This window comes from Accipiter gentilis, chromosome 13, assembly GCF_929443795.1.
Source record: "Accipiter gentilis chromosome 13, bAccGen1.1, whole genome shotgun sequence".
NCBI lineage: Eukaryota > Metazoa > Chordata > Aves > Accipitriformes > Accipitridae > Astur > Astur gentilis.
The window spans coordinates 33,124,208-33,145,509 of NC_064892.1; the positions used below are offsets into that span (position 1 = coordinate 33,124,208).

The following is a 21,302-nucleotide window of genomic DNA, read 5'->3' on the forward strand; positions in this document are numbered from 1 at the left end:
CATTTTTTTTACTTTGAGTATGCCTCTAATTTACGGACATTGTTAGAGGGCATATTTTTTCTTGTCCAGTAGCGTAACCCTTATGTATGGCTCTGATTACTGGAGCACTGAAAGACGCTGCATGAACAAAATGGCTGTATGAGGCATATCTCTAGGAACCAGCCTCTTTCCGTATTGCTTGATAGGTTGTTCAATTCCTGGCCGGTTAACTGGTTTGCGACATTTCTCCGAAGTCCCTTCAGCTCTTCTTCCTTCGTCGTTCCCGTCACAGCAGGGCCAGCGCCGCAATGACTTGGGTTGCTTCAATACCTGCAGTCCAACCCAACGCTGGAAACTGCCCTTCCTTCCTAAGGCCAAATCCGGAGGGATTTAATGGACTTCAGATCTGGGACCACACTCACGCCTGAGAAACATGCTCTCGGATGTTGAGGAGCCGAAGCCCTTCGTGACGTTCGCGCAATCTCACCTCTCTCAGCGTGATTTCGTGTGGTGGCTGGGGGACGGTTTGACTCGCGGCGGGGTTTTGCCTGGAAACTCACTCCTGCCACCTTCGCTCATTTTGCACAGTATTTACTCTCACTGACCTGCGTGAAGAAGTTGTGCTGCAAGGGATTAAGAGTGGTGAAGTCTTTCTCCAAATAGCTCCCGGAGAGCTACGTTTCAGACGTGATCCGGTGGAGAACTCTCGAGAGGCAGATATTAATGATATTTCTCATATTCAGTGAAGCAAATGCATTAAAAATAGCCAAGGGTGAAGATATCTAGAAATCTGGTTTTGAAGGTCAAAGCATGCGCAGCGCTAGCTGAAGCTGTAGGAGTATACTGGTTCTGCACAGCAAAATGTAAAAGCAGAAGTCTGTAAGGCATGTCCCAAGCTGAACTCAAATGGGCTTGGAGTGGAAATTTTGTCAGCCCTGGTCAAATGCAGTGAAACATTTGTCTCCTGCTGGCAGTGGCAATGAACTTTTTTTTCTTCCGTAATGTACAAAATAGGAGCAAGTAGGTACTTAAAGCATTTCAATTCTTCCATGAATGGAAGAATTTTACATGGTATTTTCTAAGCAGAAAAATAACTGTTGCTTGGGGAATTACTTTGTCACTCTCACAAAATGTAATTTCATCCAAACAGGCAAAATAATGCAATTATCTGGGCAGATAATGCAGCACGCTTTGCATACATGGGTAGTGAAGATGATAGCCTTTTCTTCCATGAACAAGAGATGATGGCTCTGGAAAAGTCGCCGCGTCACCTTTAATTATTAAAAGAGCAAATGCGTGGTTTCTTCATGGACTAGTCACACTGTATAGTATTTTCCTTTTTGTTCTGTTTAAATTTAGATTGGTTATTCATACTTCCTGTCAGTGGTCATAAGAGGAGGATGACTGAGAATTTGGTAGGTGAGTTAATCTCATTTTTACTGTCTCTCTAGGGCCACCCACTTTCCCTTCACATGACTCGACACCAAAAAGTCCTTACAAGTTTTGCAGAGTGAGACCAAAGTGCTGATCTCCCGCATCCTTCCATCTTCTCTTCTGCCCTGTTTTTGCTGCTTCCCCTTTTTCCCTGTGCATATTTCTCATTTCGTAGCCCCTCTCACCAGCTGGACACTCGGGTCACCTCCACACGTCTCCGGCCCGCAGATGTCATCTGCAGCCAGGGAGTCAGTAGAGAGGGACTCAGTGGGGTGAAGCCCTGAAGTCCCCAGCAAAACCCCAACTCCAGCCCCGTACCCTGAAAATGAGCATGCTTTTAATGTCGGCAAGGAACAGCTCAAACGTGGGGACTGCTGGATGAGTGTAATGGGTGAGCACACACTGGTGTTGAAGCCGTTCTCCCTGTTGAAGTATTGTAGCTCCTTCCCCCTGCAGTGGGTGTCGGGGGACGTAATAACACACAGGTTCATACCACAGCCCCACTTTCAGTCCAAGTGCTTATAGAGGTTGTGTACGGGTCTCCTTTCTTTTATTTGGCCAATTATTTTCATGTGGCTTTTAGAAATGCTGGTAACTTTGAGATATTTGTTGGATTTGGCTCCTTTGGCCAAGGAGTTCAGCCACTTTTCAAAGGGGAAAGGCACAGACGTGCACACGCCGACACTGAAACGGCCTCACAAAACGGGGCTAAGTTATAGACAACAGATAAACCTTTTTGGTGTTCTTGCACCAGTGGTTACACTAGCCTTTGGTGAGGATTTTCAGCGGGGATTTTGCCCCAGATGTGCTGTCTCTACATCTTTCTCTTTCTGACTTAACGCTGAAAGAGGATTGAAACAGACCTGGGATGCGCTACCGGTCTCCTTATCCGAGATAACGAGAATAAGGGAGATTGCAGATGGCTCAATGCATCTTATAAGAGATACATTAAACAATCGTCTTGCACTAAATCTTCTCGGTGCACCTCAGCTTCTGGATTTTGCTGTACGCTCTCCAACACTTCTGCTCCTAAAAAAATCTCATCGGCCCGGGCCTTTTAAATAAAGCACCGCCCAAACGTAGCATCTCTAAAGTCGCCATTTAGCGAGCGGCTGGGGAGGCTGCACCTCTCCCCGCTGCCGCCCCAGGTCGCGGGCGTTCGGGATGCCCAGGGCTCCTCTGATCCTGCGGCGACGGCACAGCCCCGCGCTTTGCTCTGCGGCGACGGCACAGCCCCGCGCTTTGCTCAGCAGCTCCGCGCTCGCTCGTGTGCCGCTGCAAGCCGACGGCGAGCACGACCGTCACGCTGACAGGCTCTCATCCTGCTTGGGGAAACAGTTTCCAGGTTTTAGTAGTCAGAGTTGGAGAACTTCAAAGCCTAGCAGCAATAGTTTTGAGCTAGAGGAAGGTTATTTATTTTTCCCCCAATTGTATCTGTTGGTCTCCAGAAAGATATCACCTCTTTCCGCAAACCTCACCTCACTTACAGCCCTAGACTATCCTGGCTGCGACAACAGTAAAAGTACCTTCGGCTTTTTATTTTCTTTTCTATTTCAAGCCCTCTAAATTCTATGTTGACATTCTCACTGCTAGCTGAAGAGCAGTGTATCTCACAATATTCCTGACTTCTTCACGTGGGACATGTGGGATGACGTTGATGAGGATGGCCAGAGCAGTGTCATGAGGATTTCACCTGCAGCCGGGTACGAGGAGTGAAAGTTGCAGAGGCTGCCAAAGGACGGGTTCGTAAAGGAGTTGGACCCTTTGGATCAAAAATGGGGAGCTGTGAGTGTTTTGAAGGATCAGGGCTTGGAGATTTCTTTTGGCTTCAGCTTCATGCAAAGCTGGAGCATCTCTCACCGACAAAGAAATCAGCCTTTTTGGCTGAAGTGATGAACAATTGATTGAGGGTTTCTGCTTCCCAGTGCCTCGCGTTCCTGAGTACGGATGTCCGTTGTTAGTGATTACGGACCTGAAACCTTTCCACAGTTACTGTGGTTGCAGTTCTGCAAATCAGAAGCAACAGAGAGATACGATCACCGAGCGTGGTCCTGCCATGTCTGTGGGTTGTGTGCTCTTCTCTAAACATCGACGAAATACAGTGTCCCACCACAGCTGATTTTTCCCTGCAATATTTTATCTTTAATAAAAGCTGAAGCCATACAATTCGGCCATTGCCCTCCCACTGCATATTTATGTTCTGAGGACGAAAAAATCAACTTTTGGTTTTTTTCAACCAGGGGAGACAATATATAAGCTTTTAATGTGCTCTTCGACTTACGACCCAGCTGCAGAAACTGCTCCAGTATGCAAGTACAGGAGATGTGTTTATGTGTCTGGTCATCTCTGGAATGTGTAGCCACGGAGTGAAAGGCTGGGAAACTTTTGCGGGACGGCTGTGACAGCGATGACCGGCCAGCACCGACAGCCTGAGTTCTGGTGGTGGAGAGGGAACACGGATGCCTCCGCAGCGCCGAGGGTCTCTGGCACGCGTGGAGCACGTAAGCTGCAAGGATGCTCCGTACGTCTCCCGGCGTTTTTTCTGGTCCCTTAGCGCCTTACAACCGGCACTCAGCAGTTTGTAGGATTGGGCTTCTGCCGGCTGAAGCGAAAAAAACCCCTCGTTTGCGCAGGATTTCTGTCTGTGCTAAAGGCCTACTAGAAAACTGTCGAAATTAAAATGATCACACATGTCCTTCAGCTTAGGAAAAGAGAGCTCTAAGTGAGAGCATGTGTGCTCCGGCTCTCGGGCTGAGAAAATGTCAGTCTGATGTGCTTGGGAAGTTCATATTGATACAAACAGGGAGGCTCCCTGCTGCCCACAGATTTCCCACATAAAAGTCCTACTGGTAGCCGTGGGAACTTAGCAGCAGCCACGCTGTGGCTAAAGTCACCACTCTAAAAATGTAGTGAAATTAGTGTTCATAAAAGTGAAAAACATGCCACAAGAATGAAGATGTTCTGATTCACAGCCATGAAAATTACATGAGTTCTGGCATAAAAAAAAAAAAAAAAAAAAAAAAAAAGCTAAATTTTGCAGTTACTCTGGCTTTGGAAAGGGATTGCTGGTGAATTTTTAAAAAGTTCCTTTAAGCAAAAATCTTGGCTTTTTGCAAATCAATTTGTTGCACCAGAACATAAGCCCCCTCACCCTCCCCACCCCGAGTCGTGCCCATGACGTGACGCTGGTCCTTCTCACCAGCCCTGTGGAAAGGGCCGATCCTGTGCTGCACAGTGGCCCCTAGTGAAACCGAGTAGTTTGTTCCAGAGCCTGCGAAATAATTTCCAGCAGCTGGGTTGTTACTAATTTCAGTTCTGCCTTCCCATCTGACCCTCACCTCACTCAAACCATGCCACTCGCTTTGTATATTTTTAAGACAAATGAAAAAAACCACGGGAGGGTATGATGGACCAACAGACGTGTCCCAGTGTAAATCGAACGTGAACCTGGGACCTAGGGGCAAAGGTAATACTAGCAATAATGCAGCTGTTGTAGCTTAACGCTGTCAGTTAGCACCATTTTCAGCCTGAAGTTCCCTTTTTTGACTTTTTCCGCTATGCCTACCAGAAGGAGAGGGGACAGCTACGCCGGCTGTGATCTTGCTGCTAGAATTTGGATTTGTATGTTGTATCTCTGTTCCAATTACAGATGCTCATCCTCAAACAGGTACCCTTGTCCCTCGCAGCTTTTTTTGCCTTGCACCACAAGGATCAGAAACATCACCTCCGCAGTCAAAGCACTGGATGAGGCCCTCTCCCCGTGTCCTCTCAATCCCGTTTTCCTTGATTTTTGTTTTTTCCAGGACAGATGCTACAAAGTGATGAGCATCACCCTTCCCGTCCTCCTCACGGCTTTCCCTCCGCCACCACGCCGTCCGGCAGAGCCGCCGCCGCCGCGCTGACCCCTCGTCCAGCCGGTTATTGTTCTCGCCGGGCCGGCACCACCTTCCCACCCCCACGCCGGCAACAGCTTATGACAGCAGCAATCTCAAAAATAAAACAGGAAACGATTTCAATAGGGGATGTGGTGGCTGACAGCGGAGAGTGGAGCGCAGCTATTCTTTCATGTGAGCGCCAGGGCCCCGCAGAAATGTTGCAGGGGAATGGATGTTTGCGCAGCCTTTCATGTGGCGGAGGGACCCGCGCTTGTTTTTTTATTCGTTGCCGCTACCCAGACCTATTGTGGTGGCTGTCCCCGTGACTTGGGTCTGGACGCTGCTGGTTGCAGTGCAGCAGCGTTTTGCTGGGGCTGCGTGGCCCCGGGGCACCATCGCTAGTGCGTGGGCATTGCCCGATGGCCGGTGTTCGGGCCACCGTGATGACCCCTTGGCTTCAACCCCGCAACTGCTTCCTTGCGTTAACTGCAGCTGGATCATTTACTGGCTCTGGCCAGTAAATAATTCGCTTGCCCACCACGTTGCAGTATGAGATCCCGTTTTGGTCTGATGCCTGAAGGAAACACCTACCCAACCCGCTCTTTCTTGAGAAGAACCTTTAGCATCTGGTTGAGTTATTGAATGGAAAGGCTTCGAATGCCCTGGTCCTGCATGTTGCTGAGAGCTCTTCATCCTCCCCGTTTTCTCCTGGGGGATAAGCTGGAAGAAGAAAGGGGTCTGGGTGAGCACTGCCCCAGGAACACCGAGCAGCGGGAGCCTCTAAGGCTAAAAGATGCTTCTGGGCCTCAGAAAGTGGAGTGTTTTCTTGGAGGTAATGTCTTGGGCCTGGAAATGCACTTTTGGTCTGCTTCCACCAGCTTTGTATTTATAGTGAACATTTATTTCTCTCACCAGCTGGGTTAAGTGTTTTTTTTTTTCCTGTAGCATTCAAATGCTTGGAAGAGAGGTTCAAATCCTTCTCTGCCTCCAAACACAAACATACCGTATCTAGGTCAGGAAGTCCCTGACCTCCAAATCACTGGAGGTTGACAGAGTATATCACGGTCGTTTTATTATAGGCTTGCCCCAGCCTCGTACTCTTCCCTAGGCATCTGCTGTTGCCAGCATTAGAGATGGGATATTGGGCTAGAGGGACCTTTGGTCTGACCTCCTATGGATGTTTTTATGGTCTTTTGTCTTTATCTGGGGCCTCCAGAGGCTAATAAAGATTCTGTAAATGTAAAGAATTCATTGTGATCCAAGAAAAAGTTGTGAGCATAGGAGGGCTCTCCCAGCCCCGTGCTCCCTGGGAGCAAAGGTCTGATAAGAGAAGTGGGTGTCTGGCAAGTGCTGATGAAACAACTTCCAAAGTCTATCAGTGGCTAGATAGATGGTCCTCAGTGGGTAACGAAAATAACTTTGTCTCGACACTTCTTAACATATACTTCTTCATACAGTGTAGGATTTAATAATTCCATGCAGTATGTGATTTATCATTTAGGTTTGCTTCTAGCGTTGGCCCGCAGCCTCACTGGAAACAGCAGATCTACCTGTCTCCTTTGGCTTCTTAGTTGGTTTCTTCAAAGGATAAAGACGTCCCCAGAGAGGTCCCGTGTCCCCCTTGCCGAGCCCTGAAGGCGTGCTGAGAAGCACGGGTACCGGTGCTTGTTGTTCGCTGTTATCTAAGTGGAGCAACTCCAATATCACGAAGCTGTGCACGGGCGTCAGGCTCGCTGAGACACATGGTGTTTGTGCTGCCACTGGAGATGAGCTCTGAGATATCTCCACTGCACCAGGAAATGCCAAGGGGGGGGTTGAGACAGCAGAAAAGCATCTGCTGAGGCTCCTCTGAGCTCGTTTTCTCTTCTGCCGGCCTCTCCCCTCTGCTTGGTCCACGGGAGCAAGCGGGATGGAAAACCTCTGTGTAACTCAGTTTTCCTTTCCCCTTTTCAGTTTGGTTTTACAAGGCGTTCCTGCACACGGTAGAGCAGCCTCACGGCTGAGAAAGGACCTCAGCCGGGCGATGAGGAAGGCTCTCCCAGCCGGCCCCATACCTGGCCCGTGCCTGCCCCTCTTTGGGGCAACAGATCCGCTTTGCCAGACAAGGGGACAGGAAAGAAGCAGGGTGGGTTTTTTTGATGTGACCCCCCCCCCCCCCCCCAAAAAAAAAAAATCAGACAAAGATTTTACAAAAGCCTGTTAATTTTCCACCTTCCCTTGCTCTTCCAAGCCTAGAAAAATCCCCTTCAATATGACATTAAACCTGTAGGAAGTCCTATTCCCTTTTTAGTCAGGTGTTGCTGAAGGGTTTAGAGCGATGGTTTCCAGGTCCTGCGCTGAAGGTGCTTAACCTTCACTGGCTTCATTGCAATCCCTCTGTCCTGAGCGGGAGCTTCAGTCTTGACAGTTGTAAAGAAGATGCTGTTTTTAAAATCAGGTTCTACATTCATGTTTTGTGTAGTCCCAAAATAGTCCTGAGGATTCAGACCTCTGTGAGCCCATCCCTGCCACCCCCTGCGCCCAAAGGGGTCCCAGCCCTGCCTCTGCAGCCAGAGCGCATCACCAGCACGGAAAATTCAGTACAGCTCATCCAGTTACCCTGGGAAGGAAAAAGAAGGCTTCGCTTGCACAGCTGGTGCTTTCCTGCATATCGACCAGCTTTAAAAAAATCCAGTATTTTAATCAGAATGAGCGAAGAAAGTGTGTGGTCCTGCTTAAAAGCTTTAAGTGATGCATTACTGCTTAAGAAGAGCCAACAGTTTGCTTAATGTTGTTCAAGTGTCAATGCAATACACAGCCTGAAAAAAACACTTCACACTGAAAAATACTCCCTTCTCACAGGAGCGCTTGAAACGGCTGGTGGGGATTTTCTGCTACGAAACTGGAAAACACCCCAGAAGCAAACCCATGACGACTCACAGAGAGCGTCAGCCTCTTGTAGAAAAGTTAAAAATATCTAAACATAAGTAAGCGCTTTTACAAGCATTATGGCTGTCTGTGCCTGCATCTCACTTGCCTAACGTGTGGGGATCCTTGATACTCATTCGGGGAGGGAGGCGAAGATCGCTGAAGTCAATAGAAAGACGCAGAGTGATTTCAGGCGGTTTTAGGTGAGGTCACGCACTTCGTTCCCTCCGACTGCCAGCGTCCTCGGTGCTCGCTGCCATCCGAGCCTTCGGTGGCCTCTACGGCTGCTACAGCAGTTTCTGGATTGCAGCGAGAAGACGCAGTTCTGAAGGTTCATGTTTTTGGGACGCTGGCCTGCCCCAGCCCCCTCACGCTGTGAGCCGGGGGCTTCTACAAACGTGGCCAAGAGCATCCCTCCACTGATGGAAATGAAGGCTTTTGAACTTTTTTTTGGTAACAAAAACTCAAGGCTGTGTTTCTTACCCAATGGCATAAGGCAAGAAGGTTTATGGAGGGGTTCATAGCGCCCTGTGCAAACGCTGAAGTCACAAACGCGCGCGTGACGTCGGTGCGAGCAGGGTCGACGCACAGGGTTTGCTGGAGGGCGGCAAACGCGCAGGGTCACCCAAGGGGATGGATTCGACTAAACTTCAGGGCTGGGGAACAAAAAGGGCAAAACTCCAAAGCCGCAGCTTACCGCCTGGTGTTTTTTAACGCAAATATGTCCGCAAAATAGTTGGTGTCTGCGGTCATTTTTTTTTTTTTTTTTTTGCGAAGCCGGCCGCCGCGGCTGATCGAGTTACCCAGTGACGACCGCTGCACCCGGGCTGTCGCATCCCCCCCCCCAAAAAAAAACCCCACCAAACCCCACCGAGGAGGACGGGGTGCGACGAGCGGCACCGTTCTCACGGGGTGCTCCGACCGTCGTCTCCGGCTGAGCAAAACAAGGGTGCTCGCTCCCCGGGGAGGCCGGTGGCTGGCTGGAGCGCGGCGGCAGGGACAGCTGTTGAGCGCGCAGACAGACGGACAGACAGACAGCCAGCCACCCACAATGTCTGCAATGCACACAGCTGCTGCCTGGCTGCATTACAAAGGTGCCTCCGCGGCAGCACATGGGCCGCCGGCGATGGCTGCGCTCGGGCTGTATTTTCCGAGCGCGTTTCGCTCCGGCGCTGCAAGCGCAGGCACGCTTTTATGGCATCTAGAGCATTTCGCTGAATGATTTGGTAGTTCGCTACTGACCAGACAGCACATTTCCAGATTTAGATTATAAGAGGAAAACAGCAAGTGGTGGGTTCAAGTGCAGGTCAGTGGATATGTTATACCAGAGCTCCTCCGCCGAGCACTGGAGTACTCGCGCTCCCCCGGGACCAATACTGTAAGCTGCGCTCGATAGAGATGGCCTAAGGTGTTTGCTTTTATGATTACCAGTACCGTTCACACTGGGAAAGCGCTGTTATCACATTGTAAACATAATTTTTAATATCGCGGAATCTTTTCAGTTGGTATTTGGGCTTCGAACGCGAACGGACAATTCTCTCCTGTTCTCTAGATGTAATAAGCAGCTTGTTAGCCGGAGGTTTTGGGGAAGGAAGAGAAGGGTTCAGAGGTGAGAGAAAATTGTGAATCTGCTGATGGGCTTGTTTTTAAATAGCTGCTAGTACCACCAAGCACAGTTTGGAGGAGGAAAGCAAAGAAAAGCTGTAACCCAGACCATGAAAACCAAAATTGGTGCCGATGGCCACACTGCGGATACACGTGGAAAAACAAATAGCGCAACACAATGTCATCAGCATTCAGCGCGAACAAGCAGCATTTAAATGTCTCACCTGTAATAAAACCTGAGTGTACAGACAGCGTAAAGCAACTTACTGACCCGGCTCATATCCACCACCTGAAAGTCAGTGGGAGAGTATCTCCTGATGGTCTGAAGAGCAAAGAGGATCCCGATAGTGATGTTCAGTAATTGCAAACTGGCTTTGGCTGCTGCAAGGTTTTTTTAAGATTAAATTCTGCGCAGTTGAACTTCAGATCACCTTTTGCAGGGCAATATTCCCTCTCAACACAGGCGCGGGGCTGCACGAGCCCCTTCTCCCTGCTCTCCCAGTGTAAATGGCGGTTGCCGAAAGCACGGCGGGTGCAATATCACCAGAGAAAGCTGTTTACCGTTTCATTGCCACAATGAATAAAACACCCTTTCTCACTCTTGCTGGGCTGAACTGCGTGTGAAAGTGCAGCCTGGGCCCCCGTCCCCTGTTTGCTGAGTAAGATCTGGCCCATGTAGGAGTCAGTCATGAATAACCTGCCCAGAGTTACGGTTCAGGTCGCTCACGGCTCTCCCACGTCTTTTAACGCAATGGTATTTTTAGCGTCGTGGCGTGTCCCTGGGGGTCGTTAACTGTGGCTTTTGGGAAGGTGGTCCCTGTCCCTGGGCAGAAAGGGGATGCGAGAGCCGCCGCTGCCCCGGGGAGGTGAGGGGCGAGGGATGGGGACGGTGCCCGCACCGGCAGCGGGGTGGGGGGAATCACCAGCCCCCAGCACAATGTTCCAAACTTGGGCTTTATCTGAAATATTTATTTTTGTGACAGGGAGACTCGGAGCGGTTGGAAAGGTGAGGTATGGGCAGCTTTACCGCTTGAGGCTCTGACGCATCCTTTGGGAAGGCTGGCTTTGGTGTGGCAGCTAAAAACACAATAAACCGCACACACAGTAGCACTTTTAGGCTGATAAGGATTATTTTCCAGGATGGTGTCTTTTTTTCCTCACAGCACCCCAAATCCCAAATTCCTGCCTTAGCTCACACTCAGACAAACCTCCTGCGGACCTACTCCTGTCTGGACCAGAACTGACCAAAACCTTCGGGTCTTGACCCAGAAGGTAGGAAACAATGCTGAAACAAAGGTTCACGGAGCTACACCCCTTTCATTTAACCTAGTTTCCGTATGACACAGGCACATCTGACGGCTCAACAGTGTGGTGCAAGTAGGGCAGGTGCCCTTCATTGAGAAGACATTTGTGTCGTGCCCGTGCTTCTTGCAGCATGTCCCACCGCACGGGACCCCTCCTCACCCTCGCTCTGAGGATGGGGCTGTGCCGAGGTGGGGGAGAAGGGGAAAAGGAAATGTTTAGATCTGCCTTTCTGAAATAAATGGCCTTTTTTTCTTCTTTTTTTTGGCTTTTTCCTCCCGATTCGGACTTTTTGCGCAGGCAAAGCGTGCCAGGCGATGCAACAGGCTCGGGTGGCAGGGGGACGGTGGGCGTTCCATGTGCCGGCCGGCTCCGTGGCCAGCTCCTGCCCACCGCCTCGCCCGGGGGGGTCCTGCACTATCACCCAGCCCTGTCACAGTGCGTGCGGGAGAGCAGTGCTTTGCATTGGGATCCTGGATGCTGCGAGCAGATGTGGAAAAAAACCTCAGTGCGTGTAACCAGACAACTCCCTGCTGACGGCACAGCTTGTGTTCCTGAGCAGCGCTAATTTTTTGAAGCCAAGCTGGCAAAAAATTCAAGCTCCCAAACCTTTCCCGGGAGATGCTCTTTCCCTTTCCACATCGTGCTCCTCCGGCAGATCTGGTCGGCCTCTGTGCCTGAACTTGCCGTTGGTGGGATGCTCCCGGCCGGAGCGCGCCATGGGACGTGGCAACCTGCTGGCACACATGGGCTGCAGCCATGGGGCACGCAGGCGGTTTTGTGCCTGCGTCTGTTAACGAAGAATTAAATGAATCCTAAAAAAGAGGAGAACAGAGGGCGAGAACCAAGGCAATGGTACGTTGCTCAACTGTTTTGCTTGCTGTAATTGCTCAGGTTTTAGAGCAAAACAGAAAGCCGGGCGAAATGAATTGCACTACTTTAACGTGTCCTACGGTTAGCAAAGGGGGACAATAGATACCGGGGGGGGGGGGCATAAATGGGGTGTATGGCTTTGCAGAAGGCCACCCAAAAGAGAGAAAGCAAAGGGCTGGCACTGCTGGGAGCAGGTGTCCTGGTGACTGCAGATGCAGCTGCGACTGCAAGCAGCCTTATTTTGAATATGGAAACTTCGAGCTGGGAGGCACAAGGGCTGGCTAAAAGGGGGAAGGAAGAGGAGGAGGAAGGCCCGGGCGAGGCGTGCTCGAAGCAGCGGCGCTGAGTTAGTGTCTCGCTGGCTGAGCACGGCTTTGGCTACGCCGAGCAGCCAAACAGCCTCCCCGCGACCTTCCCGGCTGCAGTGCTTCAGATGTTGCTTTAAAAAAATATTGCTCTTGCTGCAAGAGATTAGAAGGACCACACTTCCAGGAGAGCCCAAGGAAAAGTAACATGAAAAAGCCTCCTGCTATAAGTGAATGCATTTGAACAAATGCCTCCTGTCCCAGAGACAGAGCTGGCTGTCCGTATTTCTGCATATTCTGGGCTTTCTTTGCCCCCTGTTTGCTGCTCATGAATCAGTGACCGTTTTATCCTGCTGTTTGTCAAGAGCATGCTATTCCGTAAGGTCCTCCGTCTCAACTTATCATAAAGCAACTCTTATTTCATAAAAAGACTTGATAAATTGAGTATTTTGCTTTGCTTGGTTGTTCTAGGTCAATTGTTGGATTATTAAATAAGAATTGAATCCAAGACTGACAGAATTCCCAGTTCTTTGCAGATCTCGGTGGTAATGGGCTAGCGGAAAACAGAAAATTGGCTCTAAACACCTCGGAACATAGGCTTCTTTCAATCAGGACTTTGTCTTACGTCTTTGTAAATTATTCTTCATCTCTGTGCTGTTAGAGAATTTTCAGCCTTCCTCACAATATGCGGGACTTATTCATAGATGTAGATCTGTTATCTTTAAGAGGGTGACATGTCTGAAAGTGGCTGTCCAAAAATACACATCTGTCCAAAAATGCGTATCAATGATAATTACTATTACTGTAAAATATCTGCAAGTAACTTAAATTATGTATTTGAGCCTCATTATAAAAATACTAGAATTATTTCCATTTTACTTAAATACTCTATTACATTAATACATAATAAATGTATGCAATAAATAGCAAATCTGTTGTTTACTGCTGCTCCCTATTACTATGAGTTTTATGTCTGGTTCTGTTATTAGTACTCGGTCTGTTTTCGGTGAAAATTCTTCAAATGTCAAAAGATGACTAAAATGCAGTAAACTGCAAGTAAAATAACCACATTTGAAAGAATGCAAAAAGCACTTTGGCAAATTGTTATCTTTACAGTGGTATCTTTGCTCTATATATTTACACAAATACACAGAAAGATATTATATATTAATTACACAGGAAAATCTTACTCATCTCTGTAGAAAAACAGGATAGAGATTTCACATGTGGCTCAGCTCTAGGACGATGTGATATTAGTGTCTGTGCTGTTTTCAAGATGCAATTTATCTAACACTGGAAAAGGGTATGGTTTGGCTGACTAAACTCTGGAGTGATGCTGAATGATAAAAGTGCTAAGGGGAATTTTTGGGGCGTCTAAAAGACAACGTATAAGACTCTGTAGGTGTAAAAAAAACCAAAAAGACTTTTTCTGGTGGTTGTTTAAAAAGCTTGCTGACATTTTATGACACAGACTAACCTCCCCCCATACCTTTAACCCCCTGTTGCAAAACGTAGCTGCCTTAAAACCGAATGCAAGCTGGCTCGCATAGGGGTGTTATTTCGGCACTTTGGCTCGTCTCGCCCCTCTTTGAGAGTTTTGTTGTACGTTTGGTGTCCCGACCTGGAGCGGGCCGTAGCGCACATAGGCACGACCGGTGAGAAGGGCAAGAGGACAAACCCAGCAGCTTCTCTGGGATCTGCACCGCTAGCAATCTGCAAAACGCTTGGCATCGCAGACATTTGAGAGCTGCAAACCCCGCACCGCTTTCACGCGCTGGGGAGGGAGAGGTCTGCCAAGCCCACCCTGCCATGGGGTCTGCCCGGGGAGAGGCACGGCCCCTTGGCTGCAGGAATGTGCTGAGCCAAGCGGTTTTGGGGAAAAGACCTGCCAAAGGAGGGCTGCCTGAGCTAAGAAAGCCCCAGTACTCGGCGGCATGGGGTGGAAATAAAGGTCAGGGGGCCGGTGGGGATGCTGGCGGCAGCAGCGCACTGCAGGACAGATTTGCGTAACGGTGATGGATGGGTCTTGATGGTGATGGGTGGTCTCCTCCAGCGCCGACCTCTCCAGGTGGGCTAGCAGTCAAGCTGGGGCATGGTGACAGCGTTGTTAATGCAGAGGTCTGACCTAGCCCTCGGACCCGGGATTCCCAGAAGCCCCCCAGCCTGTCTCATCTGCCTGCTGGAGGTCTCCACGAAGCCCAGGGGGGACCTGGACTTCTTCCTGGGCTGCCCAGGCACAGCCAGGGGTGGCAACCTGGCCCTTGCAGGGTCCTGCACGGTGGGCAGGCTCTGGGCAGGATTCATCCCAGCCGGCTCTTGGGCCAGTTGGTGGGGAGAAGGATGTGTCCATGGAGGTAGATCTGGGTCTTCAAGGGGCTATTGAAGTTATTCTTCACGAGGACCTTTTGGTTTTGGCTCGAGAGGGAGCCTGACGTGAGCAGGGCTTGCTTTCCTTACCTGCCCAAAGTCACGCAGCTGGAAATGCCCACTTCGACCCAAGCTGCCGCTCGCTATGGGTGTGCAGACGGACGGTGGCCATAGGTCTCGGTGGAGGTCAGCGTACCCCTAGGTCTGCTCCTTCTCTTGCAGCGTAGTCCCAGAGCTTTGGACATCAGCCCTTTCCCATCTCTGCCTACCACTCTTTCAGGGCCTTTCTTCATGGGGAATGGGGAAATCCAGGTCCCCATCGGGTTAAGGAGCACAAAGGGATCTTGTTTTCTGTGGTACAAGGTCTGGGCTTCCTGGTCTCTGATGCTGGACCTTCATTTCAGGTCACCAGAGCAAAGATGTGATTGCTGCTGACCGTCGTGGAGTCCCAGGTCTGTGCTGATGACTTTTGCAGAAATGCTTTGCTGCTTTTTCTTGTAGCCCTAGCCTCTGACTACGCAGCGATCCCAGCTGTGAATATTTTTGGAAAAATAGCTTGGCTCCAGCACAGTAAATAAAAGCTTGAAAAGCCAGTGGACCTCTTTCCACCCCCCACCCCGGGTTCATATAAAGCACTTTGGGAACCAAAAAAGAGCACAGTTATAGTTGAATCTTGGGATTTCTTTAGCAAGAGGACTTCAGGAGTCCATCAAACACCAACCTGGATGCAGCCGGCTTAGTGTTTTTTCTCCTTTACATTAAAACCTCGTTGAACCAGGAAGGTTGTCTGCCAGGTGTGGGTGGCAAAGCTCTCAGATATTGATTTTCAGTCTGTCGGTCCTGAAAGCAAAAACACATCTTTCATGTCGCCAGGCACTGTATCAGAGCCCACAGTGGCTTTGCAGGGTATTTCTGCGCATCATGGCAGTGAAGACAATAGAACATCCTGTGAAATAACAGCTTTAGCAAAACACCACAAGAGAAAATTGTGAAAAACACACTTCTCTGTTCCTTCTTTTACACAGACTTTGGGTTAGAAACACAGACATACTGGATCTGAAATTGCTTTCTCTTGTGATTTGGCTTCTTTTTAAGCCTCAAACCATTTAAAGCTCCCCTCCCCTCCCTCAAACCCTGTTGAAGCTTGATGTGGGAGAACGTAGGCTTTTTTTTCCTACTGCTTTCAGTCACTGTCTGACATATTCTGAATGCGCCTTGATGTGTCCGCTGCTTTTAATATTGCTGGCTAACACAAAGCACTCAGTTTGTTCCCTCCTACTGACACACACAGTTTGTATTTCCATAGAGAAATATTGCTGTATTTTTCAGGGAGATTGCATGGGAGAGCAATGTAACAACCTCCATAAAGTCACTGCTTGGTGCCAACTTAGTCAATCAGTTTTACTACCGTGTTACATACTTATAGACTGGGGCATCTTGCAGGCTAAGTATGGTATTAGTAGACCTTGGCACTTGCAAGAAGAAGTCTTGTTCTTGCAGTTGCTGCTTTGAAGTTGATGGAAACTTTATTTATTCTCTTAAATTTATTAGTGCCTGTCTTCAGTGCTCTTTGGGACATTGCGCTGTTGGAAGCGTAAGCTCAGGAATGGGACTTGGTATTGAGGTTCTGCAGCCTGCAGGAACGAAATAGCATTTTTTGTCATTTTTTTTGTGAGAGGCATCGTGCCTACGCCAGGCTGGGAAAAGACTTTCTACCAACATACACCTCCCCTGTGTTTTCAGGCACATGCAACATCCTTTGCTATTCCCTGGCCTAGGTCCACGTCCAGCCTTGCTATATTTAAAGTTTATTGCATCTCCCTCAAAGCTGGCTGAACTCTGTGGGTGGGTGAAATGATTCCTTTAATGCCTACTAAGTTTATGGCTGCAGAAACATCTTTTTAATATCTTTTGGGATGGATGTTGCTCTGTGAAGAGGACGATCTGCCAGCAGCTCAGGGTAGGTATTGACCAGCTACGTTGCTCTTTCATGCAGATCTGTGCTGGGGTATCAGAATGAAAACAGGAAACGATGTGGGAAATGTTAATAAAACTTGACAACAACAGCTCAAAAGGTGTTTGATCCACCGTTTAAGTGTACATAACTATTACAGGATGAGGAAACAGGAAATACGCTGAGGGGGAGGAGATGAGAACAGACAAGTGTAAAAAGAGTAAAAAGACTGAATGTGAAAAATTCCAGGTCACCCTTTCTAAGTCAGCTGGCATGCACGAGGCGCTCGTCACAGCACACGCAGCTCCTCGCTTAGGTGTTACACATGTAAAACCCAAGGAGATGGAATTGAGATCCTTCAGCATTAAATTCCATCGTGGCACTGAATACGAGACCAAGTTAATGCCAAAAAGAAAAACTCCACATGAAAAAAAAAAAGCAAGCTATTTCCAAGCAAGTATTTTAACATTTTCAAAACCAAACCAGCTCTCTGTCATTCCTGTTTCTTCAGAATCTGCATTTGCCCACAGCCTCAAATAACTGAAATGCCATAGCGCTACTCCTGTTCAGAAGGAGTATTACCATTTCATGATCACTTATTTTCTCTCCACAGACCCCCACACACTACCCCACGTTCTTCCATAAGTAACTGAGTCAGGAAAAAAAAAAAAAGAAAGCACACCCTCTTTTTCCTGCTGCGTTTTATTGCAGTGAGCTCTCTGCCTTCTTCTCATTGAGGTTTGCATGATGAGTTCCCTAGTAACTCACTCTAAAGTGTTACTGAATTAAGTCTAGCAAATGTGTTAATTTGAAAGAAGTGTTCAGGGGGAGAAAGAACGTATTGGTTTGGATGTAAGAACAGCAAATGCTTCCCTTATGTCACCTTTCATTAACAGCATTCAAAGCATTTTAAACACTTGAAGTCATGACTCACAGTTTATAGACAATGAAACTGGGCTCCAGTTTGATAATTAGTAGACTAATCGTGGAGTTCAAGTCTGCTGATTTTTAGCCTCTGGCCCATCTCCATTGGATGATTCCGTTCCCTGTGACAAATACACTGAAGGGAACCATTTTCTAATGTCCAGGACACACATTATCTTCCTTAAAACATCCTTTGGACCTTGGAAAACAGGGAGCAGTAGTTACCGGTCGCACACTTCCTTCTAGCCATGGACCTCCACAAACCGATGGGGCTTTGTGTCTTCAAGAGGGGGCGGAAAGGAGATGCCCCTGTGTGAGGAAGGCAAGGAAAGAAGGACTGTCCTGGGTGCCAAGAACAAGAGCTTCCAAGCTGTGGAAGCAAAGGAGATGATTGCTAAGTGTCTTCTGGTGCCCGGGGCCGTACGTAGGATTCATCTGCCCAAGCTTCGATGTTCGTCTCACTGCCAAAGTCACATCTAAGACAAGTCAGATACATCACCTGGTAGGGATATATTAGTTTCTGGGCACCAACTGCAAAGGATAGCAACCTCGGATTTCAGTGTTCAGCTTCTGGATTTCAGAGGGCAGACTCTCACCCTTAGTCTCTCCCCTTGAAAAGAAGCCTGCTCAGAGAGGAAGAGGATGGAGGCGCGAGGGGGCTTCCCTGCAGGCAGAGCTGCCCTGTGACAGAGCAGACCGTTCCTCGCTGTTCCTGGTTTAAAATAACGCTTTGCCTTCCGCTAGTTCGGCAGACACAGCGGGGCTCCGGCAGGAGCTGCCGTTGAGCTCCAACATGGGCTGGACTCTTCTTCAGGAAGGTCGGCTGGTTGATGGGGTGTCACTTCTTGGCAACTCAGACAAGGTGCGTGACCACCACGGCTTGGACACCTCTGTCCACTTGGTTCCTTCCCCATGATTTTCATCTCTTGGCTTTATGGGCAGTGGCCCTACTTAAGGATCTGACCCCCAGACGGCGTGAGCTCTGCTGTGTTGTTGCAGGGAGACAACCCCTTCTGGTGGCAGCACGTTGCTTGTTGGTACAGCTATGGCGGCCTGACAGGTAAAGATTTAATGAAGCCACATATTAAACCGCTCCTGCAAAACTTGCTAAGTATCACGACGTGTTTGTTTGTTGTTTTTTTGAAACTGTTTTAGTGGAGGTTGGGAGAAACGCAGCACTACAACTCTTGATGGCTACGTTAAGCTAAGCACATGCTTGTTCCATTGAGTCAGTGTGTGTACATGTGTACATACATACGCACACATACACATAATTGTACCTGTCCTTCATCCGATGTTGAAGGTTTGCCCTGTTTAAAGTGCAGAAGTCCATTGTTTTTAGTCTTTAAAATGCCCCTCCCTTGGGGCCATGATATCATTGCCTGGCATCCCAGGAACATCCTCCAAAGTGCTTTCATGTCCTCTTACGTTAGACAGAATTATGAATTGCCAAGTTTACTCATTAGTGGAGTGAAATATCACCTGCACATTGGCCTGTCATGCTGGAGACAGTGTGGCTGGTGACGAGTCCCCTTTTCATCATCTCCCAAAGGCAGGAAAGATAATACACAGTCACCTATTATGAAACCGGCTTTTTATAGAGGATGATTTCTCTGTGACGCAGTCTTTATTGCGTGTGTGTAACTCTTCTTTGGGTAGTGATATTGAAAGCAAAGTAATCTCGTGGCTGATGTAATGCCATGGTGCCCTGTAAGTGTGAGAGCGCTTCCACTAGTCTTTTTTCTGAAAGGCAAAGCAAGCAATATCCAGTTTGACTAGCAGGTCGTCTTTTACCTCCTTGGTCCAGCTCATTGGTCTCCAACTTGCTCCACCATCTTTAGGCTCTTCTGACTGTTTCGCTCACGGTGAACTTGGGCAGCTGGTGTTTGCGGTTGCCTTGGGAAGGCACGGGGAGCTGAGAAATGTGCCTAACACTGTGTCCTCACGGGGTCTTAGAGGGGAAGCCTTGTTTATTGATGTAGGGGAAAAACCAACCTGAAAAGTGAAGTGCAGGTGGGTTACATGCCAGCGGTACGGCTGAGGCAGTCACTGGTGCCAGCAGCAGGAGGAAAAAATTTGGTGTGGAGACCATAACAAGGAGTGAGGGGTGGAGAGGGATGACACAAGCAGGATGCAGGGTGAGGTAATTCTTTCCAGCTGTCCTTGGTCCTCCTTTTTTGTCTTGGTGCTTTCCCAGCAGCAGCCTCTGCTTTGAAACTCTTTGCCTCCTGTTTCCAGATAGAAAACCGCAGTGGAGGGCGGCAGTCTCAGGAGCACCGTGTGCTCCTTTATTTGTGGGCAGAGGGACTGGCTACCTTGGATTAATGATTTAATAAACAAACCAACCCAAACCCCACCAAAGCAAGCTGTGAAAAACTCGTAATGTAAATTGGATTTTTCTGAATGGGAGCAATAATGAATGTTTAGCTAGAGGGACCTTCTGTGAACACTTTCCTCTTTCTGTTCATCCATTCATTGGAAAATGAGAGTGGATATAAATGAGCCCAGCGAGCACTAGCTGAAGTGAAGGCAGAACGTAGATGGGCAATTGGCAGAGACAACATAAAAATCCTGGGGGAGCTGAACAACCTGCAAGGCTTAGCTTCAAGGGACACAGGCCAGGTTTGTGGAGGTGCAGAAGATAATTCAAGTGCACAGCCTATTGCCAGGGTCAGCTCAAGAGATGGCAGAGGAATATGGTTTTCGACAGTGTGCAAGGCCTTACAGGCAGAAAAACCCAACTCTGTGGCACGACACAAAGTACAAACGGCTGACTGATGGAGAGCTTGACCTTAACAGTCCCCTTTCTTGTCAAAAACCTCATAGCAATGAACCCTTGGCTGTGCTGGCCTGGTGCAAGCCAACAGAGATAATGCATGGCTCTAGTGAGGTGACACAGGCAGCAGACACCCCAGTATTAAGGCAACCCTTCCCTGCACTGCTTGCTAGTGTTGAAACACAGAATGCAAAAAGGGACAAGGTGCAGGATAAGCCTAAGGAAAATCCAATTTAAGCGTGACATTCCTCACGTCAGAGAATAGCGACCGATGCAGTCTTCTCAGAGGCTTTCTTCACTCTTGCAGTTATGCAGGAGCAACCTGGTGGCACCTGGCAGTGTCTCCTCCGGTCCCCATGCCCTCCCTATACTGCAAATGGTAATTTTTCTTCTCTTCAGAGGTGCCGCTGCCCGGGCTGCACTGGCTGGGATGGCAGCGTGTCACCTTGTCGTGGTGGCTGGTGGCCTGGTGTGAGACAGTGGATCTTTGTTCCTCTGCAGAAACAGGTCACCGTGGTTAACCATGCTGCATCCTTCAGATGCAAACGGTTCTTCCTGAGCTTATACGTATTGATCTTCCCTGAGACATCAACAGGACTGTACGTAGGAGGGAAGACATGCTGACTTCAGTCATTTAAACTTCTGACAAAGTCCTGCATAAGGAAGACCTGTGGGTGTAGGCGTGAGAAGTTGCTAGAGGCAGGCGTCGACCTGCAGAAATAAATGGCCACTTGACAGCCCAGCAAACGATGGGGCTCAAAAAATGCCCTGTTCTGTGTAGGGCAGGGCTTGAGGTGGGGGCAAAAAGAACTCTGGGCAAAAGAAGGAAATGTTTTTGAGATGGTATTTCACTACCAAACCTTTTCAGGAGCTCCAGGAGGTTCCTGTGCTGCCCCATGCCATGCTGAACCATGTGTTTTAGCCAGAAGAGCCATAAGCAAACCGCGCAGTGGTCCTAGGCTCTGTAGACAAACCTGAGCGATACGAGGCATTTCTGCTAA

At 48.8% G+C, this 21,302-nt stretch overlaps 1 long non-coding RNA gene across 1 annotated transcript; it reads left to right on the top strand.

The window, feature by feature from the left end:
- Positions 1-85: 85 nt before the first annotated feature.
- LOC126045105 (uncharacterized) lies at positions 86-21,012 on the top strand. Its single transcript, XR_007507908.1, has 2 exons — positions 86-11,957; positions 12,752-21,012. It is a non-coding gene; the product is annotated as an uncharacterized LOC126045105 (long non-coding RNA).
- The last annotated feature ends 290 nt before the right edge of the window (positions 21,013-21,302 follow it).